The sequence below is a fragment of the Cupressus sempervirens genome, chromosome 10 (genome assembly GCF_028749045.1).
Source record: "Cupressus sempervirens isolate cs-2001-9-10 chromosome 10, ASM2874904v1, whole genome shotgun sequence".
Lineage (NCBI taxonomy): Eukaryota > Viridiplantae > Streptophyta > Pinopsida > Cupressales > Cupressaceae > Cupressus > Cupressus sempervirens.
Window position 1 is genome coordinate 504,815,242 of NC_143127.1, and position 21,270 is coordinate 504,836,511.

Below are 21,270 nucleotides of genomic sequence, written 5' to 3' on the forward strand. Positions count from 1 at the left end.
AATCAACATTACTCTTGACATTTTCACATAAGTTCTCAAGATCAGAGAGAGAATTGTGACTTACCACCTTGAATGGATTGTTATCATCTAATTTTATTCATTAGAATCTAGTTGAGCCACAGACTTCCTTCTCTATATTTTCTACTACTATCTACCTTGCTCTATTTGCTTTGACTTTTCCTTGGCCTTTTGGCTAGTTTCTTGTGTGGAGGCCCTTGTTGTAGGTATAGTAGGCTTTGGCTGACTTGTTTTTACAATTTTCTTTGCCCTTTCCATGGGTTGTGCCTTTTCCTTCCTCTTCTGTGACTCGATAGGAATAGGTGCTTCCTTGGCTTCTTCTCCCTCAACATCTTCAATCACGTCCTCTTATTTGTCTTCTCCCATGCCTTGAATTAAAGCTAGAGGATCATGAGCTTGTGTTTGTTCCTCCTCTTCATATTCTTCATCTTCTTCCTCTTCCTCCTTTTAACTTCTTCACCAACTTGTTATTTTTCTTTATTGTGGATGAAATCTTTAGTTCCATGGAAATATTTGATTTTAGAATCTCATAATTTCCAAAAACTTTTGCATTCTTGTCTACTTCTTCTACAAGTAGAGCTATTATGGTTGTTGAGACTTCATCTACATTTACCTCATAACCTAGGGGTCTCAACCATCTTACCCTTGGTGTGGTAGCTTGCACAAATGTTTAGTCAGCATTAATGAGAAAACATACATCATTATAATGTTTCTCAACTAAGGAAATTAGAATTCTGAGTCTTTTCTTCATTAACTTCTTAAAATCTTCAAAGTAACTAGTCATTATGGACTCAAAATTTTCTCCTAGCTACTCAATGTACTCTCCTATATGTACTGCAACTGATCTATTAGTCTTCCATCCTACTATTCCAAATGAGGGAAATGTGTTATTTACATAAAAGAATATGCAAACTAGTATAGAACCAATCTTGCATTGTGCACTCTTGGTTTTCCTTATTTCTTCCAAGGTTCTCCATAAGTTGTTGTAGCTAAAGTTCTACTAGATCATATGTATGATCTTTCTTAACAATTTTATAACAAACATCCAAAACTATGTAGGGTACACTATGCAATCTACTAGATTGATAGAATTTATGTGAGATTACCCTTACAACAAAATTGATAAGAGGATCTGAGATTGTATCTATAGTCATACCTCTCTTATTCCAAATTACTCCACTATTCTTCTCAATCACTTCCTTGGAATCACTTCTAAGTGTCTTGGGCCAATCTAGGGTTGGGTAACTAGTAACCCTATGAATTATTCTCTTGGTTATTTTGATTGGTCCTCCTTTTAGTACTGCAATTGATCTATTAGTCTTCCATCCTACTATTCCAAATGAGGGAAATGTGTTATTTACATAAAAGAATATGCAAACTAGTATAGAACCAATCTTGCATTGTGCACTCTTGGTTTTCCTTATTTCTTCCAAGGTTCTCCATAAGTTGTTGTAGCTAAAGTTCTACTAGATCATATGTATGATCTTTCTTAACAATTTTATAACAAACATCCAAAACTATGTAGGGTACACTGTGCAATCTACTAGATTGATAGAATCTATATGAGATTACCCTTACAACAAAATTGATAAGAGGATCTGAGATTGTATCTATATTCATACCTCTCTTATTCCAAACTACTCCACTATTCTTCTGAATCACTTCCTTGGAATCATTTCTAAGTGTCTTGGGCCAATCTAGGGTTGGGTAACTAGTAACCTTATGAATTATTCTCTTGGTTATTTTGATTGGTCCTCCTTTTAGCCATAAGGAACCATCATGAATTTAGCTCAACATAATTCGTATCCACTTAGTTTTAAATACATTTGAAAAATCTTAGGGCTCGTGTTAAACCCTTTTTCTCAATAATTTTTAATTCCTCCTTCAAAACACTATTTTCACACAATCTGTTATACACACCCTTATTTCCATGTCACCGATGCTTCCAATCTTGCAATTGTAGCATTTCCTCACATCTTGTACCATTATCACATTTGGTAGGATCATTGACAATGTGCTAGAATGGTCTTTTTTATAGGTGATGTGAGGAATGGCTTTAAATATAGGCTACTTAACTTCATTATTGACAAGATTAACATTTAAAACTTCATTCCCTTCAACATTTTTTGAACTTGATACCATTGTGACAAGCTAGGGTTTATGAAAATTTAAACTGTGTAGCTTGGCTTCTAATCAATACCTTAGAAAATCTAATGAATGGGTTATGAATCTCTGCACAAATCTTCTACAATCACTTCTAACAAATTTTAGGTCCCTTCTAGCTCTTTTCACTCTTTCTCGATTTCTAAATGATGAAAAATGAGATCAAATCAATCATATACCCTTTGAAAACCTTGCATTTAATGCTAAGTTCTTACACAACTATAATCCTTGTAATAACCAATTTTAGTTTCATTTGGCATCCATTGACATTTCCATCACTCAGTAGCTACTATGAGCTCGACATCAACTACCTAGTTTGACAAATCAACATCAACTAGCATTCTACTCAGCACATATAGGAAACTTTTCATACTCAACAACAACATGAAAAAATTAAAGATTTGTATTGAATTCATAGCATCTTACATCTTTATTCATACTAATGTATTCTTTTTAGTAGTATCTCCTTTTGGAACTAATGTATGATATAACCTTTAAATATCAATCCCACATACCTCTTCTTTTCCTAGTTTGATGAGGTATGATCACCTAACCCATTGGGTGAAGTGATCCCTTCTCCATTTGATGTGTTGCAAACATCTTTCCTTTTCCATGTCTTGTTCATCTCACCTCTAATGTGTTCAACATCTTCCTTGCCTTTACCTTTATCAAATTCACAACTTGGTGCCTTTGACCTAGTTGGACAATATTTACTGATGTGACTAGTCTTCAAATAGCTAAAAGATGTAGTTTGACTTAACCATCTTTTGTAATTATCATTGAAGTGTGTCCTAATATAGTTATTAGGAACATGTCCATATTCTTGACAACAATGACAGCCATATTTTGTATTATAATCCCAATTGTCAGAGTTCTCATTATTTCTTACCTTTGTTGGCTTGTTTGATGATCACATGGATTTGGATCTACATTCAAAAGTTCTATGTCCATACTTCTGAAAATTGTAGTAGTATCCTTCAAATCTTTGTGTATGCATGATCCTATTTCTACATTCATGTGCTTGATGACCTTGCTTGTTGCACTTATGACAATGAGCCATATTCTTAGGCTTGATATTCTAATTTGTAGTTTTACTCCTATACACATTGGTAGTATTTCTTTTCTTACCACAATTATCACAAGTAGGTTTGGAGTTCTTACATTTGATGTTCCTTTCTTCTACAACCTTGGATGATTCTGCTTCTTTAGTGCTTTTGTAGCCCAGTCCTGATGTATCATTGTTGTATCTAGGGGACCTCAATAGTTGCTCAAAGTATTTGATGGCTTCATGTGGCTTGTTTAAAATTTTAGAAAATTCTTTTTCTCTCTTTAGGTCAATCTACAATTGTTCATTCTACAACTTCAATGTAGTTATCTCAATGTCCTTAGCATTTAGTTCATAGTTGGCATTCATCATTTGACTTAGGGTATCCAATTACATGTTGGAAATCTTGGTTAGCTCTGTTGACTTATCTTCTAATTTTTTGGCTAGAATTCTTTTTTCTTCTTCAATAATGGCCTTGTCTTCCATAGATTTTTTTATTTTTTTCAGTCACCTCACATAGCAGTATATCCTATGATTCTTGTTCTATCTTGAGATTTTTTATTTTCTCAACTTGGACTCTATTCTTTTCCATTAGATCTACAACTGCTACATCAAATTAATTGGAGTCACCATTTGTAAATAGCTTGTTAGTGTCTATCTCTTTGTATAATGTGTCATTTTCTACAATAGCAATCTCCTTCCTTCTCTTCAAGGATTTCTTTAGTTCCTCTCTTGCCTCATTCAATTGATGTATTATGAGATGTATTTCAATCTCCTAATTTTCAATAGTCTTTTCCAACTTGTAGACTTCCATTTCAAGATCTTTCCTCAAAGCTAAAAGCTTCCCTTTTTGAGGACTAGGCTCTAATACCAATTATTGGAATTACAAGAGGAAAGGTAAACTTTTATTGGGTGGGGGGTGAATTAGTAGTTTAAACTTGCATTCATAAAACTTTCACCATACATTCATATCATGCATTTAATAAGTAAACTGAAATAACATGTAAAGCATAAGCATCTAAATCATATAACCATTTAAGCATTCACACACATAACACTAAACATGATTACCTAAAAAATCTCCAAGTGAGAAGGTAAAACTGGGGTGGGGATGATAGCCACAAATCTTCACTACTACAATAATAAAGTGTATCCAATGAAGGTTACAATGTTTTGATCATGAAACATGATCCACCCTATGAAAGGTCTACCCTATTAAAGGCTTACAAAGACTATTAGGTCTCACCTTGTTAGAGGATTTCAACACCCTTTTAGAAGTGTGCCTTGTTAGAGGACTTCAAATTACAACTAAGTAAGCACCCTATTAAATGATTTCATATAGCCTATTAGGACTACTCTGTTAAGAGATTTAACTGAAGTCACTTGTTAAAATGTCTTAGTATAGATCCTATGATTGCCACTTGCTTGCCTAATAACAGATCACCTCTACACAATATCTTATTGATCCTTCACAATCAGATGTCACAATGCAGTATCCTTTATTCTATTCCTCTATTCTTCTCTATCTAATTCTACAATTCACTCTTTCATCATAACTTCTAAGTCACCTTGAATGCTCTGCATGTAAACTATCTTGTTTACTCCTTCAATTTCTTCCACATTCACTATCCTCTTTTATAAAGAGTTTTGGACTTCATCCTCCTTAAGAAGACTTAGGTGGCTTAGGGTTAGGTATGAATCTATGACTAAGATTCATCTCTTTTTCTGCTCAAACTTCCCTTTTTTTAATTAGTTGCATGTAATTGCATAGAGAATCTAAATATAGATTCGTTCTTATCTCCAAAATATTAAAATATAATATTAAGTTGGCTAAAAAATGATATATATAGTTTTTTGTGCCATTACAAACAAATATGTCAAAACTATGTCACTCAACATATGAAGTCTATGATGCTCAACATGCTCTATTATTTATGTTGTGACTCGACACCTGCAATATTTGGCATCCACTATTTTCTTGGCTCCTAAATCACTCATCATAGTCTATTTGCTTAGCACTTGAGTGACTTGGCACTCATTACAACTTGACATGGTCTAATATTTACATTTTGTGCTCAGCATGTATTACTAGTTTGACATGAACTAAGTAAATGGCTTAAGTGTATTGACACTCATTTGTCAAAACCAATCTGAGATCGACATTTGTAGTTGGTGCCAATAATCCAAGTATTTTATTCTACACCAACTTGCGCTCTTGAACTACTTCCTCAATTTTGGTTCTCAAAATTTAATAAGATCCTATCTTGGGAAAAAAATTCTTTTCAAAATATCTCAAGGATATAGACATATGTGTCTTCCCTAAATCTAGCATTATTTGGGCTAGAGTTGTTTCCCTTATTTGTCTCTCAATAGACAATGCCCATTTCCATTTTGAACCCATTTTATTATACAACTCTTCTGGCACTCCTTTACCTAACTTAATGGAAGTATACTTAAAATTTACCATCATATACAAAACTTTTTGTTTTACTTTTTCTTTATCTCCTTTATCTAAAGAATCATATTTTACATGTTTAAATCCAAATAGGCCTACTGAACTATGTATATTTTAACATACCTTATCTATATCTTGAGGAGCTTGTTTAGGTAAAATCTAGAATTTACTCAAATCATGAGATTCTGTCATTTTTCCTTCATCATCATCATGCTTCAAAATAAGCTTCCTCCTTGACCTCTTCTTTTGACCTTTCTTGGTCTCTATTACCTCTGATTTCCTCTTCTTGGGATATTTGCCCTTAATTACCTTGGTCATCTTTACCATTTTTTTCTTGGGATTGATAGTGGCAAGGGTAGCTTTCCTTTATCCTTGTGTTGTTATTCTTCTTTGCATGGAGGAGGGTGGTGAAACCACTTTCTTAAAATTCTACTTTATCTTAGGATCAACAATTACTATCTTTTTGTCTTTTGGTTCTTAAGGTTAAGAAACCACCAATTCCTTAACCTTAGATTCATTTTCTTTATCATCACTCTCCTAGTCTTCCCCTTTTCCTTCTATGATTTGTAGGGGTGTCTCTCCAAGTTTTCCTTCTAAATATTATATCATTTCCTTTCTTTTTATGTCCATCTTTGGAACCTTTGTCTGCATCAACATCTTAATCTTTGTAGTCTCATATATGTTGAATGGCTCAACATTCTTATCAATTTCCTTTGATAATAATTTTATTACTGTTATAGACACCTCATCAATATTTACTTCATAATGGATTGGTCTTAACCATGAAACCCATGGTATAATAGCTTGGGCATATGTATAGTCAATATCCACTATGAAGCATTAATGATCACAATAATAATCAATGATTGGCTTTAGTATTCTCATCTTCTTCTTTATTTTCCTCTTGAATTCATCAAAATACCCATCCAAAATTGTGTCAAAATTTTCTCCTAATTGTTCAATGTAACCATAAATCTACTTAGTTTTAGACCTTGTCTTGTCCCACAAAACATCTCCAATTGTAGGAAATGAAATTTATACATAAAAGAATATTCACATTATAAGTGAGCTAAACTTACATGATGTATTATTTGCCTTTCTAGTGGCTCCCAAATTCTCAAGTAGTTGGATCAATTGCAACTCAGCCAAATTATAATTGTGATCCTTCTTTACAATTTTATAACCCAAATCTAATGCTAGGCAAGGCACACTATTCAATCAGGTTGACTGATAGATCTAGTGAGAAATCACTCAGATTGAAAAATCAATAATAGTGTCATCAATTGCATTAATTGATATCCCTTGGTCATTTCATTTTTCCTTGATAAGTTCTTCAATAACATTTTTGGCTTGACATCACATAGTCTTCATGTGGTCAAGGGTAGGGTATCCAATGACTTGGAGAATGATTGCTTTAATAATCTTCATTATCTCATTTTTTAGCCACAACTTCATATCATGTATTCTACTTGAAACTATTTTGATCCACCTAACCTTAAAGACCTTCTAAAAAGCTAGGGTAAGTCATTTTTCATAAACTATTCTATTTTCATCCTTTAATAGTCCATTTTTACATGGCTTTTCATATGTATTTCTCAGCTCAAAATATCCAATTTCTCCAATCTTGCACATGTACCATGATCACACATCATATATGATGATAACTCAGTAAGGGATAGATGACAATGCACTAGATGTGTCTCCAATCATCGCTATCTTAGGATAAGCCTCAAATTTTGGCAAGGGCATGCATCATTTCTTATAATTTGAGCCTTACAATCCTTCAATACCTCCTTCTTTCCACTTCTAGATATAGAGGATACCATTTTGAACTAGGGTTTTGAAAAATTAAAAAAAATCATAGAGTAACAAACTTCACAAACTTTACTTAATTTTGTCAATGACACGCACAAGATCTTAGCAAACTTTGCACAAATCACTCTAGAATCACCTTTGAATCACTCTAAAAATTCTAAATTTCTAGATGAATGAATAAATAAACACAAAAATGACTATATACTCTAATATGGCCAAATTATCCTTGCATTTAATGTTTTGTACATATTTTGGGTAGATTCAAAATGCATTAAAACAATCTTGACATCCATAGAATAAATTGACATTCATGATCCATTCACAAACTTTGTCATGACACCAACTCAGTCATAATAGCATATTGATTCTCAATCATAGCTTGGTCCACATAGGAGCTTAGTCAATATAGTGAATCAGTCACAACTAATATCTATATTGATGCTCGATATCAACTTTGCTCCAACTTGATATTTATTTTCTTTGCTTGGTTCACACTTCATAACTATCCTAATGCATCTCATCTTATGCAAATATGGACTTTCACACATCTTATGTTAGGTATTGATGTAAGATGTTGTATTTAATTATAGTTCCTCACATAAATTGGATTGGGTGATCTTAGCTTCACTATATCCACTATTGTTGCCTTCATCCTTCTTTCTCCATGTTTAATTAATCTCATTTCTTGGATGTTCTACATCAAAATTTTAGGTTCCTTTTTTTTTTCATTGCATGGTGTTGGTTCTTAGGTCCTACATTTTCTTCTCAAATGTCCAATCTTATAACAACTATAACAAACTATATTGTCATTCATCCAACTCTTAGATTTTCATCTAAAATGTGTCTTGATACTACTTTCTACAATATGACCATATTCACCACAATAATGAAAATTGTACCATGTTGTAATCCCAATTGTAGGAGTTACCTTGGTTAGGTGCATTTTCTTTCTTCTAGGTTTTGCCTTTGATTTGCATTCTTGACCTCTATGTCCATACTTGTGACAATTTAAGCAATATCCTTCAAAATCTAGTTGCAACTAATGTAATGTTGGCATCTGCACTCATGTACCCGATGTCCGTTCTTCTTGGAATTAAAATAGTATCACTTCAATTTGGTCTTGGAGTTTTCCATACCAATTTTACTCCTACAAATATTTGATGTATAACCTAATTTCCCACAGTGATAACATATAGGTTTTTTTTTTCTTTGGCTTTGCATTCCTCTTTCCTCCACTCTTTTATTACTCTCCTTCCTTGGTAGATAATAAGTGCTTGAAATAACCTAGACTAGATTTATCATAGGGTCTTCTTTGTGATCACATTGGCTCTTCATAGTATCTCACAAATTCTTTAGGTTTGTTCAAACTATTGGTGTGGTTTTTCACTTTTAATAATTTTTTTGCATTTCATGATGAAAACCTAGTGGATTCATGATCCTAGAAGTAGAATACGTTGAAATCCCTAGATAAAACCTTAAGGTTCATGAAACCCTTATTGTTTATGCTTTAGTTTTTGAATTTAGGAAAGTATTGTTTATTTTTAAAGAATACGCAAGAAGCTTTTCGCTTTAGAAATTGCTTTTATTTTCTCTGTGTTTATTTTAAAAATACATTCCAAAAATTCTTTTATTATTAACCTTTATTTTAAACCATGGTTTTGACCTCGTATTGACCTAGTAATATTCTTTGAAATTCTTTAAACTATGGTATGGCCTTTTCCTACAAATCATTGATCATAGAAAGATCAACGGTGAGTGCTTTCCAGCATTATGAAAGTCTCTTAGTTTTATGAAATGCAACGACATACCTACATGACATGTAGCCCCTGATGATGTTGGTTCCCTAATGAGCTACAAAATTTAGTTGTGTCAGAACAAGTTCAAGGTTGTAAGGACATGATGGAAAGCTTGAGCCTTTTCATTTGTCAAATTGGATGTTGGAATTATTTTTAAATAATACAACGTTGTATCGTTGATCATCTGAAGATCGACGGTGAGAATTTTCCCACAATTTGAAGATGTGTGAGTTTTATGAAATGTGGGGAAGTGCCCTCGTGACACATGTATTTAATGAGGGTTTTTTTTTGTTATGGGTTGCCAGTTTGAAAGGTGTTGGAATAGCAACAAAATATTAGAGCACATAGAAAATTAACTCATTTTCATTGGCTAATGTTTCTAACTAGGTTTCAAACATAGTAAATCATATAGAACCGTCACTCATCTGGAGATCAATAGAGAGTGCTTTCCTTATTTATAAAGATTTTCAATGTTTAAAGAAAGAGGAGATGTAGCTCAATGATATGTGGCTAGGTGGGGTCAGTCATTTAGAAAGTTGACAGTTAATGTTGAGGTGGGACACATGGTAAATGTTTGATGTCAATTTTCTGAGAAGCCTTTGTGTTTGATGAGTTGGAGGGTGATTGTGTAAGTGGGCCTAAAATTATTCAAACTAAACATAGCAATTACATAGGTTATTCATGATCGTCAATCTCATAAAGATTGATGATTGACGCTTTTCCACAATTTCAAATTGCTCAAACTTTAGCAAGTGTAGGCAAGCACCTTGTTGACATGTGGCTAGTTTCACAAAAAGGTAATGTAGTCATTTGATTTTAAAACTAATTGATCCAATTTGTGAAGATCAACAATTGAATTTCAAATTCCATAGTGCAACATGAAATATGACTATTGGGCATTAATTCTAATCAATGCTATTTCATGCGACATTTTGCATTAAGAATTTTGATTTTCCATTATTGAACACTAAAGTTACAGAATTCTCACAAAGAGAAGATTTTTAGAGTTAAGGGTGTGCAAATTTTCTGAGGGTTTCAATTTGCTACTAAATGATTTTCAAATGAGAAAACAAGAATATTGGGTGAGTATCTTGGGTTTCTAGAAAATTGAGAAAATATATTCACAGTAAGATAATTATTAAACATGCCTCCATAAAGGGATTTTTCAGGGAAGGTAGATTACTTAAAAAGTGTTGTACATGATTATTTCTTAGAGAAAATACCACAATCCATGAATGATCTTGCAAATGGAAAATAATTTACTCCAAAGAACCCTAGGTTTTTGGTCGGCAATGGTTTTTATGATAAAGAAAACTACTTGGGAGAAGTTAAAGTATCTATTGGAGGATTAGAGCTTTTCCAAAAATGGTTTGTAGAGAGAAGAGTAGATACTCTCCTAAATAATGTATGGGAATTTTACATTGGAAAATTAATTAGCCTAAGAGTTTTCTTTGATGATGATTTTCTTGCAATAATATCAAAGAGATATGATCCAATAACTAGGATTGTGAAGAATCATGCTGGTGATAATCTTTTTAGGGTTTCACTAGATTTGATCAAAGAGGTTTTCAAAATAAACCCTAGCCATGTAGTCTATGAGAAAATAGATATGAAGGACTTCTAGGAAAGGTATGATACACATAGGGTATATTTAAGGGGAGGACCATTACAAGAGCATTTTGTCAAAATAGGATCATTACCCCTGGTTGCACCAAACACTCCAAAGCCATTATTGAAAAAATATTTTAACCCTAGAGCATAGGCATTGTATTTCTCTCTAGAAGATCTTTGGCATGGATGAAAATGACCACACCCTAGGTTTCATTTTCTTCATCATTGCTCAAACCCTTCAATATGGTATGAGTTCTATTTTTGACTTTTCTACTCTCTTGGTAGAAGAAATTCATATTGGGTTAATGGGTATTGCAAAGGCTAAAGTTAATAAGCCCTTTTGCTGGTACTCCATGCTAATGTACATATTCTTGTATAAGGGAGTTACCTTTTTTCTCTAAAGAAATGAAGTTGGAATTGGAAAGAGATGGAAAAAACTCCTTGTCCAATTATGGAGTGCAGATATGACATGGGAGGTAACTAATGCAAGCTTTGTTAGATTTGATAGGTATTTTTCTTCCAAGATTTGAATGTTATTAGTAGGGGATAGCCTTAGGATACTTCAACATCTAATAGAACTGATTAGACCAAAAGATCATGCCAAAAAGCTGATGGTGAACCACAATTGGGGAGACATCATCCCATATGCAATGTCTACTATATTTAGAGTTTATGGTTTTCTTAGAAAACCATATGTGCTACCCTATCAAGTTCCTTTAAAACTAGGAATTGTTGAGCCTCTATGGTAGATAGGATTAGTGGAAGAAAGAGAATTTTTGGGAAAATCCAAAGATACTTTCTTTCCCCAAGTTACTATTGTGCATAGTTTTATTTTTGTCAAAAAGGGATGAATGCATTTGGAGAATTTTTTAGATAAATATCAAATGACTCAATCTCATATTCATTTTATAGACCCAAAGGGATTTTATGACTTATTCAAAGAAAGAACTAAAGCCAAATCTCATAAACATATGGTATACTTTCCAGAGGATATATTTAGAAATAAGTTGTCATTATAAGGGTAGGAAATTGGAAAGGAGAAATGGAAAATATATAGCAACGTCCTAGATTTTCTAAATGCTTTTGAGCTAGAATATGATCCCCTTGCTAATAGAAAATACTAGGGTATGAAAATAGATATGTTGATAGATAACTTTGTTGGGTTTATGCAAGCTTTGAATGAGAAGAATGAAATTTTGACCCAAGCATACCCTGCTAAGGCTATTAAGGTGGAGAAGAGATTGGAAAGTAAGATGATTTGAACCTAGGGTAGTACACATTGTAGAAGAAAGCCAAGTATATAGTGGCAAAAATTATATAGTATGTTCCTTAATACAAAAGACCACTCTCTAAAAGTCCACATACTGCACATGCACCTAAAAAACATAAATTGGAGTAGGGATCATCTTCTAGGGTTGAACAATACTCACCTACCTAGACACCACTCTATATAGATGATGAAGTATCCTTGAGAGAGTAGGTGGGAAAAATGGGAGGGTAGAGGGATATTGTAGTTATAATAGTAGATATAGAAGAAGGAGTGCCTAAGGAACCTCCTATGTCAACATTAGCTCTCACTATGGGAGATTACAGAGGTAAGGAAATAGATCCTGTAATAGCACAAGCCTCCAAAAAATTTATTGATGATGAGCTTTTTTTCAAGTCAAGAGAATTTTCTCAATTCTTGTGGAGTAGAAATATTGACAATTTTGAGGCCAAGTGTAAAATGATCAAAGTAGGACAACCTAGCAAAAGGGGCTATGAAATTGAAGAAGTTAAAGCTAGTTTCATGGAGGAGTTTTCATAGACAACCCCTAAGGGAGAAGACAATTTTTAAAGGATTCAAGAATTTTTATATTACCTAAATGGGATATTGCAAATGCCATGGCTTTTGGCACTATGAGGAAAGCAAAAGATACTTAGTTCAAAACTAAAGAAGAGGTTTTGTAGGCCCATAAGGGATTGAAATATAGTAATATCATCAAACATTGGTGATATGGTCTATTCAGAAAAAGGATAAAACTAGGATGCAAGAAGCTTCAAATGCTAAACACATAGATAGCCTTATGGTGTACAAGGAAGAAGAGGTAGATAGTGAAAAGGTGTCTCTAATGACCAAAGAAATGGTGGATTTTAGAGTTGTTGTTGCTGCAAAAGATAAGAATAAATTCTTGGAGCTCAATTCTAGATTTGAAGAGATGCTAAAGGCATATGAGGAAAGAGGAAATAGGATACATCAATTGGAGGCTCACATGGCCCAAATGGACAAGTAACTTGGAAAAAGAATAGTGGGAGAATCTAGCCAGCCCAAGATTACTTATCCTCATCATTGTCCAATTGAACTTTTCAAGTCAACTCCCCTCATAGAGCTACCAGATACTCCACAGAGACATCAATTTTATACAGCTGATGATTTTGAAGAGGAGAAGAGAAAAATTTGGGCATTACATGTGGGATTCAATATCCAATATGAGGACAAAATAAGAAAAAAAAATCATGTATCTGCTAGATGAGATTGGCTGGCCTACATTTTATGAACAATTGGTAAAGACAATGAGCACATGGAATGAGATAAAAAAGTAGTGAGGTTTCTTTTAAGACAATTGTGAATAAATGGAATAGCATGAACATGGATATCATTCTTTTACATTTTTTAGTCATTAGTCTATCTTGTGAGAAAATAGAAAACAACCTTTGACATGACTCATGATCTCTCTAATTTTGATGATAAGAGGATTATAGTGTAGAAGAGAATCATAAACTACTTCTCAAAGTATCTCGGTGAAAAATTTGAGCTTTTCCCCCATGCACTCATTAAAATAGATAAATTAAAAGACAAGGAAGAATGGGCTAAAGAATTGGATGATTTGTTATGCCTTAGAATTAATAGGGTCATAAATGAAAAGAGGCATGCATGGTGGGAAAAAACAAATGATGAAGTTGTTAAAGTTTAAATATTCTTTGATTCTCTTAAGAATGAATTTTTTGAAATAAATAAATTAGGAGAATATGTTTTAAAGAAGCAACGTAAAATATTGAGTTTTAATTGGCCGGATGACTCACTTTTTGAAAAGTGGATGGCAGATATTGTACATTCAAAATAGTTAGTACTCAATGAAACTGATGAAGATGAGGTGGACCAAGATGAGCTACAAATAATTGATGCATCAATTAAAGTAAAAGAATGAAAGATAAACAATCAACTACAGTAACAAGTACTAAAATTCAAACTAGTGACTTGGCAGCAGAAGAATCAAGTGCAACTATTAGTTTGTTGGTACACAATGACCTAGATGGAGAATCATGAGTTAAACTCAGCTTTCAAATATCACAACCTAGTCCATCACAAGTAAGTCCAATGGTCACACACTCTGAGGAATGACAATTACATCAAGGAAAATCACAAACTCCTCAGCAACTAAGAAGTCACAATAGAAGTGGTCCCATAGAAGGAATATTCATGATGAAAACCATTATGTTGCACCAAATTTTATCTTTTATGACAATAATCATTTTGTAGATATCGTTATGTCTTAAGGATAGCTATCATTTGTTCTCTAAGCCCAAAGCTTGTTGCATCTCATGCTATATAAATGAGATCCTAAGGCTAGAGAAAGGGTGCCAACTATTATGTAATTTTTAGTTTTTACAAGGTTTACATTCGGTCCAATTTTCTTGATGTAAATTTTGTGATGTATCTTTCTCTACAAATCTGAGAATAAATTAACATTCAAGGGTCATGTTGTTTTCTCCTAAGTTTTTCTAATTTTTATTCCAATGTTATATGATTCTCAAAGAAAAGTAACCCAAAGATGAACTACCACCATATTCGTTTTCTTTAAATCTTGTCTCCATTGTTATTGACTAGTTATATTGAGCTTGTATGGGAAAAGCTTATTCAATTTAATACAACTTGGATAGGTTTTATATTAGTTTTCTATTGTTTTCAATTCAATGATTTAATAAATTCTTTAGTGATGTGATAGGATTTCTAGGTAGTAGGAAGGATGTGCATAAGAATGATTTTTTAGGGTAAACTACTAATAATATTGATTATAATGCAATCAATTAGGTCATAATAGTTGGGTAGACTCTAAATCTCAATGATTAAGATACTAATCAATTATTTTAGTTTGCATATGAAGAGATCATAGATAAGTATCAAGAAAAATCTCAAAAAATCAAATTGGTTTTACTTTAATGTATGAAGAATATCGTAATTGGTTAGTACTTGGTTGCATTTAATTTATGTGTTTTGGTTAGCTATTGTTACTCAAAATTATATGTAAATTTGAGAAGAATTATGACCAAATATCTACTATAGGGGATGAGTTTTGTAAAAGAATATAAATTAATGAATGAAGTGTGAATATGGTATCTAGTCTTGAGTCATTTTATCCCTCAAGTGCACCTGCCTTGGTTTTGCAGAACCTAAAGAGTAGAAAATCCTTATGGTTTTGTTGAAGTTGGGTCTAGATTTGAGAACTTCCTAGTTGAGCATAGGAAATAGCTAACCCTTAGACTAAGTGTTTCTTCATCATCTTGGTATCAATTATTTTGTTTGTTGGTAGTTTAAAAACACCAACACAACCTTTCAATGAATTAATTTTTAGATCTCAACTCATTCCTCAAACAATCATTCTCAGATTTTAGATTTGCAATCTCCACATCTTTTCTATTTAGTTCTTGATTTGCACATAGCAACTGATTAAGCATATCAAATTGATTATCAATGAGTTTCTACACATCAAATATTCTTTCATCAATTCTTGTGTCCATTTTTCTCTTGTCTTCATCAACCATTGTCTTATCTTCCTCAACTTTCTTTTTTTGTTCAGTTACTTCACATAGATTTACTAATTGAATTTTATGCTCTCTTTTCAATCCTTTTATCTCATCATCCAATGTATTATTCCTTTCTAATAGATCTTCTATTGGTGCATCACTTTCACTATAGTTTCCATCATCAAGTAGTTTTTTAGTGTCTTATTCTTGATATTGTGTGTTATTTTGCTAAATTGCCAACTCCTTGATTTTCTTTAAGAAATTTTTCAATTCCACTCTTGTTGCTTCAAGTTTTTTAAGTGCAAGTTGTATATCAAGATTCTAGTTTTCAATAATATTTCCCAACTTATAAGCCTTCATCTCCAAGATCTTAACTCTCAATTTATTAGACTTATACTAAGAGAAAAAAGCCATGAGACCAATTTTTTGAAGTCTCCTAGGAAAGCAAGATATTGGATGATGGGAGGGTGAATCAAGATCTATAAAGATTTTAACCTTTCAAACAATTATCAACCTAGTATATTTCACCCCTAACCCTTATCTCAACAAATACATGAATCACATAAACATATACTACAAATGACGTATTAGATCTAATCTACTAATCACAACCATAAACTTGTAAGTAAATGAGCAACACATAACACAAAGATTTGATAACTCATAAACCCTCGAAGGAAAAGGTAAAATTGGGGTGGGGATGACACCCACAAATTTTTGCTACTACATCAATGAAGCTTTCCTATTAGGGATACAATTTTGTTCACTTCTATTGATCTACCCTATGAGGGGTCTTCCATGTTAAGAGCTACTTATTCAGCCTACCTTGATTCATGAATTTAAAACTTACAATAAAGCAAGCACTCTATGAAAATATCTACATAGGTATGTTAGGACCAAATTATAAAGAGATTTACCCTAATTCACTCTTCTCAAAGATGTATCAGTACTTAATCCTTCAATTAACACTCTAATGTTTCATTAAAGATCTCATAATTCTATTTTTTGATCTTCTCTCTAATCTAATATAAATTTTTTCATCACTTCATTTCTTTTCTTAGTCACTCTACCTTATTTCACCTATAGACTTTGCTTAAAGCATTGAAACTTTATTTCTCCTTCATACACTCTTACCATCATTAAAAAATAGGGTATGGGTCCTTCTTTTCTAACCAACAAGAGTAGGTTCTAGATCAAGATCAAGATCAATACCCAAATGAAAGTGCTCAAATAATCTAAAGATTAGCTAATTGTCATAATCAATTACATAAGTAGATCATCTGGACCTAACTTCAACAAAACCAAGGATGGTTTCCTACTCTTTAGGCTCTACTAAACCAAGGTGGGTATACCTAAGGATGACTCTAAAGCAAACTATTGTATGAAATTATCTTAGTTTCATTCTAATTCTCATCTTCTATCCTTAGGCACATAAACAATTTATCAATTTCTTTGAAACTCTCAAATCCATATGCATCCCTTATAAGAAAATTTGGTCCTAATTCTCCTAGAATTTACAAGTGTTCTTGGGAATAGTAGCTACCTATGACTTAGAAAACTAGATGTAAGTGAGTGGTGACTAGCATTACAACCTTGAACAAAATAATATATGAATGATTTTGAATTTATAATAGTTTTAACATGTAGAGGTAGAATTTACTCTTGATCATTTATGATTTTGATGCAGGAGCATCCTGGGTTGCCTTGTTATCCTGCTCATTTTGTTCACCTAGTAGTTCCTTCATGTGCCTAGCAGTCCTTCACGTGCCTAGCAATACCTTCATGTGCCTAGTAGTTCTTCATGTGCCTAGCAATTCCTTCATGTGCCTAGCAATTCTTCATGTGCCTAGAAATTCCTTCATGTGCCTAGCAATCCTATTTTCTTCATGTGCCTAGTAACCCTATTTTCTTCATGTGCCTAGTAACCCTATTTTCCTTCATGTGTCAAGTTATTGTAGCATTCCTTCATGTGTTGAGTTACCTAGTGTATGTCAAGTGATTCTTCATGTGCCGAGTTACTCAGTGTATGTCGAGTGTTTCTTCATGTGTCGAGTTACTTAGTGTATGCAGAGTGTTTCTTCATTTGTTGAGTTACCCAGTGTATGCCAATTGTTTCTTCATGTGCTAAGTTACTCAATGCATGCTAAGTGTTTCTTCATGTGCTGAGTTACTCAGTGTATGTTGAGTGTCAGTATTTGCACGTGATTTTGCAAGCCAACTTGCAGGATTTATTTTATTCCTGACATTTATGTTAAGATATTTTCTTGGTATGAGTTGAGACTGTTGTTGGCTTAGCCTTCCTCTTATGTAATGATTCTAGAATGATCTGTAAGTTCTTTTGGAAAGTATAAATAGAATTTTCAAGCTTAGAATTAGGCAAGCTTCAGAGAGAGCAAATGAGGGAGCAAAACTAAAAGTGTGAATTTGTAGTTGGATCTTTGAATGTGAATGTATTTGCAATTGGTCATAACGTAGAAGGCCTTATAGCTGGGAATGTATGAAGATATCTTGATGAATAAATAAAAGTAATTCACTCTTCTTCCTCCTTTGGTTGTTGTTCTTTGTATTCATTTTCATTGTGTTAACTCTTGCAGGGTGGTTTGGATAGCTGGGTGAGCCTTTGGCCCTAGTTATTCACCTTTTGGCCTATGTCAATTGGTATTAGAGCTTGAGGTTCATCCTTGCAGAGATTGGATCATATGGATCCCTAATTTGGATTTGGTTATAGGGTCGTAGATCTGTGGATTTGACCTATAACTTGCAAAGGGTTACGATCTTGTAGGAACCTAATTTTTGAAGATGGTTCATGGTAGAAGAAATAATGTTGATAATGTTATATTGGATTAGTTGAGACAAATTGTAGCTAGATTAGATGTTGTGGAGACAGCCTAGAGGATAGGAGCACATATTGAAGATGTGAGTGATGATGAGGTAGAAGCACTAGACCATAATCTAGAACCTAAAGAAGATCAAGATGAGGAAAGATTGTTGTGAGTATTGTCTAGGGAAAATTCAAAACTTACTGTAGAAGTTGTTCCTTATGATAGAAAATTGGATACCAATGTTGTGCTAGATTGGATCTCTGATATGGAGAAGTTCTTTTAGTATGAAAACATTCTTGATAATAGAAAGGTGAATATTGTAGTCACTAGGCTGAAAGATCATGCATCACTATGGTGGGAGCACTTGCAAATTGATAGACAAAGGAGAGGAAAGGAGAAGATCAAAACCTGGCCAAAGATGGTGAACAAGGTAAAGAACAAATTTCTTCTTGCTGATTACCAAGTTAGCTTGCTGAGAAAGATGCAAAATTTGAAACAAAAAGACATGAATATAAAAGAATATACTGAGGAATTCTATAGATTAGACATCAGATCTGGACATGTGGATGATGATGTTGAGAAAATTGCAAGGTATATTAATGGATTGAGATCTGGAATACAAGATGAAATAAGTTCTATGAAGCTGGAAAGTGTAGAAGAAGCATATCAATATGCCTTGAAAGCTAAGGAGATCTTCACAAAGAAGCATGAACAAAGACAGAGAGGTAGAGGTGGTAGATTCTAGAGACGTAGAGGTAGATCTTATGGAGAAAGTGGCAAATCTGATAGTTCTATACAGGATAAAGGAAAATCTAAATGGAAGAATGATGACAAAGGCAAGACTGAATGAAAAAGTGGTAATTCTTACTGAGGAGGCACTAATTCTTACCAAGGAAGAGGTAATTCTTATTCTAGAGGTGAATTTCATGGTAATTATTTTAGATGTGGCAAAGAAGGACATAGATCCTTTGAATGTAGATCTTTTGAAGGTGGGCAAAATAATAGAAATGTTATGATTCAAGAAGACATTAAGAGTTCACCAAGTGGACCTAAGGCTGGAGAAAATTTGATGGTGAGAAGAACCTTATGTAATAAGGGAGGTGATGAGGAACCTATTTTAAGGAGAAGTCTTTTCAAGACAAGATGTAAGATGGCTGGAAAATGCTGTAAAGTGATCATTGATAGTGGAAGTTCTACAAATCTAGCATCAAAAGAGCTAGTTACAAAGTTTTAGTTGTAGAGGCTGAAACATCCCAAACTTTATCATGTTTCATGGATCAAAGATGAGCATAAGATATTGGTAAGTGAGAAATGCCTTGTGAAGTTCAAAATTGGACATTGCTTTGATGAAGTTTTGTGTTATATTATGCCCATGGATTGTTGTCATATTTTGTTGGGTAGACCTTGGCAATATGATAGATATGTTGCACATGATGGAAGATTGAATCAATATACTCTTTGGGTAAATGGGAAGAAACAAACATTGTTGCCTTTGATTGAAAGTTTAGATGAGGTTAATTGTACTACTATAAAAATTTGCATGGTTAATGGGAAACAATTTGAAAAGGAAATGAAAAAGAATCAAGTCTATTTTTCTAGAATTCAAAGAAAATTGAGTTTTGTCAATGGAGACCAAGTGTAAGAAAATAGTGATAACCGAGCACTAGTCAGTGGTGATCGATGATAGATGGTAGTATTCACCGAGTGCTAGAAGAAATTGCAGAGTTGTTGAATGAGTATAAAGAAATTATTTTTGATGATATTCCTCATGGTTTACCTCCAATAAGAAGTATAAGTCATTGTATGGATCTGATCCCTGGAGCTAGTTTGCCAAACAAAGCACCATATAGATTGACACTTGCAAAGAATGAAGAACTTAATAGACAAGTGCATGAGTTGTTGCAGAAAGGTTTTATCAGAGAAAGCTTGAGTCCATATGTTGTACCTACTGTATTAGCACCTAAAAATAATGGATAATGGAGAATGTGTACAAATTCTAGAGCCATTAACAAGATAACAGTGAAATATAGGTTTCCTATGCTGAGGATGGATGACATAATGGATTTTTTGAGTGGAGCAAATTATTTTACCAAGATTGATTTGAAGAGTGGCTATCATCATATCAGAATTAGAGAAGGTGATGAATGGAATACTACTTTCAAGACAAAAGATGGTTTGTATGAATGGTTGGTTATGCCTTTTGGTTTGACTAATGCACCTAGTAGTTTCATGAGATTGATGAATGAAGTTCTGAAAAGATTCTTGGGTAAATTTGTGATTGTTTATTTGGATGATATTATGATATTCAGCAAGACTAAGGAAGAACATCTTAAGCATATTAGAAAAGTATTGCAGAGGTTGAAAAAGGAAAAGTTGTTGATTAATCTAAAAAAGTGTTCTTTTATGCAAGAGGAGATTGTGTATTTGGGATTTGTGATTTCACTTGATGGTTTGAAGATGGATCCTGAGAAGGTTAAAGAAATTTTGGAATGGCCTACACCTAAGAATGTGAGTGAGGTAAGGTCATTTCATGGTTTGGCTAGTTTTTAGAAAAAGTTTATAAAGAATTTTAGTGCTATTTGTAATGCTATGACTGAAATAATGAGCGGAGATAAAAAGGAATTCAAGTGGACACATGGAGCTAATAAGAGTTTTGATATTTTGAAACAAAAATTACCTGTATTGGCATTACCTAATTTCAACAAAGTATTTCAAGTTGAATGTGATGTAAGTGGTAATGCAATAGGAGCTATATTAAGT